Source organism: Lepisma saccharinum, chromosome 6 (genome assembly GCF_977018435.1).
Source record: "Lepisma saccharinum chromosome 6, izLepSacc3.1, whole genome shotgun sequence".
NCBI lineage: Eukaryota > Metazoa > Arthropoda > Insecta > Zygentoma > Lepismatidae > Lepisma > Lepisma saccharinum.
Genome location: NC_139234.1, coordinates 82,303,056 through 82,311,309, shown reverse-complemented (window position 1 = coordinate 82,311,309; position 8,254 = coordinate 82,303,056).

The following is an 8,254-nucleotide window of genomic DNA, read 5'->3' as shown; positions in this document are numbered from 1 at the left end:
ATTCATTCATTCCTCTCTCTAGAATAGTCTTCTTTTGACTTAACACGTGCTTATCAACGTTTCTAATTGAAATACCTTTTCCAAGCAAACAAGTATTTGCAACTGATTAAATATTTTGCTCTTATTTTTTTTTTCGAGACATTCGAGACGAGACGAGACTTTTCAAAAGCCGTCCCGTTCCGTCTCGAAAACTAGACGAGAAAGGCATTCCGTCTCGTCACGTCTCGTCCCGTCTCGAATTTCAAAAGGCTTGTCCCGTACCGTGAGCAACATTACGTGGTACGTACATTAAATTTTGGTTTCAATTACATATTGGACGTCGATATTGTTCACCAGATTACCAATTGTGATAACTTTTCTCTTCATTAAAAAACTACACAAGGAAACAAGTTGAAAACGTGAATTGGACAAGGTTTCTTCTCTAGAACTGATTTTTAAAAGACCATGTCTTAGAGATGCTCTGAAGGGAATTATATTCTTAAAACGCCAATCAAAATAAGGGATCAGCACTTATGTATAGTTTGTCCCGCAGGCACGTGACCGTGGTGGCGGGGGGGGGGGAGTGAGGCTGAAGCCCGTTCCGAAATCCTACAAATATGTAATTAAAATGGGGTATAGCGGTGATTAATTTTACTTACATTAAACATCTTGTACAGTAACTTGTAATATACTTAGAAATTCATCTCCAGGGGTTGTATTTGCCACTTTTTCGCCCTTAGATGGGAGCTGCTGAAAAGGGATGACCCTTCCCCCCGAAATAAAATTCTGGCTACGGGCCTGCTGTTCTGCATCGTGACTGTATGGTCCGATGCATCATGATTTGAGTTCCGTCTACGAGACGCATACAGGTTCGAGTCTCCTGGTGGGGAAACTTAACAACTTTTCTCCTGAGATTTCGGTCTGTGTATGAGACCGATTGCCACCCACCATCGTGAGGAGATTGGGAAGCTATGAATGAGTCACGGAAAACTACAACGAAGATTAGGGGTTTGTCGTGCTGACCGCAAGTAACTAGTTGGACTGGAAGTGAGGCCGGCAGTCTGTAGGTGGGCCCTGGCCCTCAGGGGCTGTAGCACCACGGGTTTACTTACGTATATTGGCGTAGCCATGTGTGGGTCCACAAAGGCTCGGCCTCTCCTCGATATTCTGTTACTTTATTTTGACCAACTCACTGGGAATTTTTTAAGAGTACTTTGTAACACGTATAGTGCTGATCTTGAAGATCATACTATAATTAGTTGGACTGAAATTTCACTTGGGAAGCAATCAATTAACATTGGGAAAAATCACAACAGGAGAGAGCAACTAATGTTATGCAGGAACTTGTTAAATGCAACTGTTCATATGTTTCCACAGGGATTTCACATCACCACTGATAGTTTGTCCCCACCACTGGCCGATTTGCCGGCCCCCGTGGCGGAGTGGTTATCTCATTTTGCTACGACACCAGTGGTCCCGTGTTCGAATCTGGTCTGGCCATACGTGTCCTTTGTGAGCGTCTCTTCATCAATTTCGTCATATCATCATTAGCCAAGAGTGGCAGAAAAGCGATGTAAAATAAACAAAATCAATCAACCTTGGCCGATTAAGGCCGCTGTCAACTCCAACGATGAGAACTGTGCAAAGGGACTTAATTCAGATCAAAACAAAGAACACTACTTCATCAAAGTGTAAGTTCAATATTAAACTATTGTTTCCTGACATCTTTGTTACTACTGTACATTTTGTTACATTGTTTAGTCCGTCTTTCTCCTTTTCAGTTTTTCCATATGTTATTACGCATGCCCACGTTTCCTCTTTTTATATTCGAGGTAGTTTCGATTCTGCCCATCTCTAATTATTATAGGGACTCTATTCGTTAATAGTTGAAATAATAATTGTTACTAATTTTTGCCTTATTATTATTATAATATCGATTTTGTATAAAAAACAACCCCTTCAAAAAATTACTTTCTTTCAACTGATATTCTCTATCTCCTTCTTTACTCTCAATTGATAATTCCAACTTCAACAAGAAAATTCAACATATAATTCAATAATTATAGTAGCCACTGTAATCAACCAAATATTTTAAATCAAAACTTCAGTGATGAAGGTTCTGTCTCGGGAGCCTGCAACTCTTCTCGCTTCATGCAAGAGCCAGCCAGTAAGCAGTGAAATGCGAATTGCTTTGCCAGTGGAGAAATTTTAGCCACCGAAACCAGAATGAAAAGAAACAGGTGGGTGGCCTTTTCCTGGAAACCTCACTGCGGGAGTCACGGTGGAGGGGAGGGGTGGTGAAGGGAGGAAGGTACTCTCGCCTCTGGTTTAGGACAACTGAAAAGAATTCCTAGTCCCCTGATATGTCGCTAGGTGTCTCTGTATCGCATCGGGCTAGGAAACTACTTTCATGCCAACCTCCAGGTCACTCTTAACATGACAAAACAGTGCCCGTCACGGGATTACACTGGCTTTGGGTCCACATACCGGAGCCTAAATTAATCTGCAGAAATGCAGTCCACGGTGTACTACGTGGAAGAACGGTTGATACTTAAAAACCCTCCCTAAACACCTCTCCTTATTATAAACAATATTAGTGGTTTACTGTGATTGCAAGCGCACGTGAGTCTGTGTGTGTATGTGTGTGTGTGTGTGTGGAAGGCTTTTACATATACATATATGTGTTGTATGTACCTTTGTGGCCGCTAGAGAAGAGGGGTTGCATTACAATATTAAATAATATATGTAGTCACTCAACATTTCGTTTTATGTCACTCAACTTTAAAAAAATTAGCTTTGAACAAAACATATTTTTAATAATTGCTGATAAATTGCCGATTTAAATTTGTATCTTGACAGAAAGAAACGGCCAAGTCCACTTTATGATCAGAGCTAATCGGGATTGGGTCTACAGTTTTTGAAGTGCGATTTTGACACCCACCCCCAGAAATCTAGTGTGGGACCTAACGTTTGGGTGTCTTAATCGAACCTTGGTATAACTTGGGGGAGGGCAGAATCAACAAGTTTTTACCCCACGAAAATAGCACCCAAAACTACTTTCCTAATGTACTGTTACATTTGCGAAATCATAAACACTACTTTAGTCCGGGACTCCTTGAATACAAGACAATAGCGACTACCACTACTACATATCTAATTCCCATTATTGTGTACGTAATTTCATGATCAATTGTTGTTATGGAACTGATCAAGAAAATGAAATCAATATCGATTAATCTGTCTCTTTTTTTCTTTTAGTCATGTTATTTTACAAATGTATTTAGCTTGCTGCAAAATTACAAAACTACCAACTTGACAACGCATGCTGAAACCGAAAAAGATTTCCAACAAAGGATACCAACTTCTAACTCGCCCCACGTGTTTTAAATCAGTGAATTTGAAATATTATACATGTGTAACTTCATCACTAGATGCGTGACTAGGGCCGGATTAAGACAAAATTGGACCTGATGCTTGAAATCTTCGGTGAACAATAACACAACGACGTTATAGTTACGTCACAGCGCAAAGAATAATATTAACTGTATAATGAGTAACGCTGTGTCTAGGCGTCCGAAATTGGGGCTCCAAATTTCATTCTAAGATTTATTTTCAGGTTAATATAGCAAAAAAAAAAATAATCTGTTCAGCTGTTGGAAAGTTCTCGTCTGTTTTCATCTGCGCCTATTTCAGGAATGGGCCTAATGCTGCAGCATCAATAGCACCCATCTTAATCCGGCCCTGAATACGTCAAGCCATGACCATGTAATCTTTCATTTGATTTTTTTTTTTATGGGCAACCAACAATTAAAAGGAACTCACCACTTTACTACTACTGCCTTCTTGTGTAGATGCACTTGCAAATTTTCAGATCCGATCATTTGATCACCACAGACTTCACTGCCACCAGCATTATCAGATTTCGTTCATTTGAAGGCAGATTCCCGATATTGAAACTTGTCTGGAAATTGTAATGCTCACTTTTTCATTAGCACTCTAGCTTCACAAGGACATCTAGCTCATTGTTCTAAAAAAGCACACTGCTTGTTAAAAAATGACTTCGTATTGGGCTATCGCGCTCGCGTCAAAAATTCCATGTAGGCTACTATTGTTCTAGTTTTACGTACAAATACAGAAGTTATGAGGTCGCCGGGTCGAACCGGATCTCTCGCATAGTTGTCAGACGCCCAGCGACTGAGCTACCGCGGCTGTGACAAGTTCGAGTCACGTGACAATTCATTTGTAACTTTCAAATTCATTATCCTGCCAAATTCCGTGGACAAAGAGAAGGGACGAGGGGAGATGGTCTTAAGTCTGGTCACTTGTTTGACAGTTCCAGGAATAAAGCAGCGCCTATGTTTGCCAAATGGAGCGTCCAGTTGTCTAACAGAAAAGTGTTGCAATCGAATGGCAAAGTGGGAAAAAGTAACTATATTTCCAAAAAAATTGGTGTTCCTCTAAATATCATTCCCTCCAGGGATAAAATTTATCAAGCAGATTGGCGGACACAGGTATCCAAAGGGGGAAAATTCCCCCACACCCCCATACAATACCACCCTGGTAAGAGGAAAAAGTCGTCGTTGTGCATGTATTAAGTATCATGTATGTGTAAATACTCTGGAAAGAGTTCCCATTCTCTCTGTAACGGAGAGGGGAAGCTGTATGTTATCAATCATTGTTGCCTTACGAAACCAGTTTCTGTTTAATTCTCGAAATGACATTTGCTAACAATGAACTCCTTTTTAGAAGTGATTAGCTGCTTTCTAATATCCTGTGTTACTTACGATACTTAGCATAAATAAATAAAATTAATTAAATATGTTAGAATTGTTTTAATGTTAACTTTCTTTTATCGTATTTAACTCGGCGTTTAGAATGTCCGTGTCCATCAACAGGAAATGTTTATAACGCATAGTTGTCATATCATCCAAAAGTTGGTGTGCAATAACTACTAATAAAATTATTCACGAAACAAATTACTTGATTACTGCTTACCTTTTGACATTACTCATTGTTAATTTTCGGAAAATCGAGTGAAATAAATTAATTCAATAAATCAACTTGGTGATTCAATTCAATTCAGTTCAAATTTTCTTTATTAAAATTTCCTTATCACATGAAGTGCAACAAACTCACAAAATCAATCCAATTTTCCTGAATCGAAATAACATTAAGATGTAATATTATAAACATGAGTTCGAAATTATATTTATTATATTGATTAGATTACAATATAACACATAACTAGTGGTTGTCAAAACATATAATTATTACTATTCAGTTCACATGTTCGAAAATTTGCCATTATATAAGTTTTGGAAAGTTGTAAAATTTTGGATATATTATCTGCTAAGAGTTTTAAAAGGATGAAACAATTTCTACTCAAAATTTGGTAACTTCCATAAAGTAATCTTTGGTACACGCAGCAAAATGTGGGTAGCAATTTTTATCTAAGAATTTTCATTAGAAACAGTGAATACAATACTTTATCCGAAACAGTATAATGTGAACTAACAAACTTTTATTAAAATAAACAGTAGAACTGTTCGATTGAAATTCTCATTTTTGTATGATTGAAAGTTTTAAATTTTTTACTTCTGATGAGTAAACTAACAAAGTTCATCTAATCTTTTACACATTCGCCCATTTACATACCGTGCAAAGATTTAATTCTGAACAATGATTCTTATTCGGAACATACAGACAAAATAAAGAACTGAAATTGAGTTAAATATCCTTTGTATGTTCAGGGAAACACATAAACGATATATAAAGGCTGGTCATGTGTATGTACACTAAGGCACATAACGTACATAGTTAAGGAATAACATTTTCTGCATGGTTTCAAGCATTTTTATCCGTTTTGCAAAATTAACATAAACACAGTGCAAAATCGTCGTCTAATCTAGCACATCACTTCTTGAAACGCTGGTCTAGATGAGTTATATCGTTGATTCTCAATGACCAATAATTCCTTCTTTAGCTCACAACAGAAGATGAACTAAAGGGAGTTTAGTTTCGAGGGAGTCAATCCATATCACTAGTACTTCCCAAAATGCAATCCAATCTAACAACATAGTTTCTAACTACATACATATATTTGTCTGAGTGTCAACATTTTATACCTACCCTCTATGTACACACACAAATAAATAAATAAATATATGTATATATATATGGGGTGCATACACACACATTACATAGAACGAGTAAACCATAACCATATACTGTACTATAAATGCAGAATATATCATGAGAACTTCATGTACTGACTATGGTGATGTGACTTCATATTAATCATTTGACCCAAAAAGCATTTTCTGGATGTACACAGTGTTGTAAATCATTAAATACATATTCCCATGTTTCAAGTTTAACACTTCAAACGAAGAGGTAATTATTTCAGCTTTTAATCTATCTATCTATCTCTCTCTCTCTCTCTCTCTCTGTCAATGCCGGAAATATTTTATATTCTATTTCCACAATGTATGTAATATCATTGTCATCAACCTTAGGTTGCTTGGTGATAGAATGCTTGGGGGGATTGTTTGGATCTTACACCTTATTGCTCCAGTATTCTCTAGAAGAAAAATGCAACTATATGAGGAATGGTAGTACATATGCAAATCCCTGACTGCTTTCCAAGAAACTTGATTTCATCATATTACTATGTGATTTGTATTCTGTATTGACTACAATATGTTTCCATAAACTTATACAGGGTGTCCAAAACAAAATTATACCCAGAATGAAGGCATACATTCTGGTTGGGTATACTTTTATTTGAGACACCCTGTATATATATACTGTTCAGCCTCAACTTCCTCAAGTTGGGTAGGCCTCTCTATCTTTGATTTTCACAATTAATTTTTTTCAATCTTTACACTGTTCTTGATGGCTCTTCGTATTCTATCTTCTCAGCCAGGGGGTGAATTGGCCGGGGGTGCCGAAAATTTCCCTCAACAATAGTCTAATTATATGCCAGCACTGTTTAAAGGAAAGTAAAAAAAATAATTCTATCTAAATATTTTAAAGGCATGAAGATTTACACTATTTCAAAGCTTATCCTTTCACCTTTTCATATTATTATTCATTGCACGAGTAAATGGAGTTGGTGGACTCTGTTTTCGTGAGTTCATATATTCGACGATCAAGCAAATTTTAATTTATAAGGGTTAGTTACATGCCACTTAGTATATCTCGACATGTAGATGCCGCGACTCTACGAAACTCCTGCCACCAAAACGGGGTTCCCTTATCGCCCGGTAGATGGCAGTAGATTGGATTGGATTGATTTGTTGTTTTAAGTTCACCTCATGCACAGTAAGGCTAATCGGGTCTAGACCTACAGTTTAAAGTGGAATCCGAACCACTATGTACCTCCACCGGGAATCGAACCCGGGACCGCTTGATTACAAGGCGACGACGCTACCACTGCGCCATCGGGGAGGCCAGATGGCAGTCGAGTCGCAGGCTTGTGTGAAGCAGTGCGAGTGTGAGCCGTGTGAAGTTCAGACGTGCAATCGTATCATGGAGGCCAGCAAGAAAGAGCAGCGAGCAGTCTTCTGTTTCCTGAAGGCGGAAGGCGCTAGTACGTGAGGCATTCACCGTCGAATGACTACAGTGTATGGGGAACATTGTTTGTCTCTATCGCGGGTGAAGGAGTGGAGTCGGAGATTTCGCGAAGGAAGAACGTCACTGCAGGACGATCCACAACCTGGACCATCTGTCACTGTCACAAATGATGACCTCATACAACGACTGTGAATTTCTCGCGTACTAACGCCTTTCGCCTTCAGAAAACGCACGACTGCTCGCTGGTCTTCCTTACTGCACTCCATGATATGCCTGCACGTCTGCACTTCACACGGTTCACACTCGCACTGCTTCACACAAATCTGCGACGGGACTGCTATCTGCCGGGCAACAATGAAACCCCACCTAGTGGAAGGAGTTTCGTGGAACCACGGCATTTACACTGACTGATCCTTATAAATATTGATTCATAATGACAGCTAAATTTCTTGCGAAACAAGAAATGGCCAAAGTAAATAGCAATTAGAATAAACTGAAAAGAGCGAGGTAGACGAACAGTGGAATAGTGTATTTTTGGGAGAGATATGTGCATAAGAATTATAAGTTTTTATGTGTATTGTTATTTCTATCAATATAATAATAATAACAACAATATGCTTTTATCTTTCGTCAACAAGAAGAAGAGGCTCTCCTTAAAATACAGGCTGGCGCATATTGCGTCTACCAATATCATTTGGCA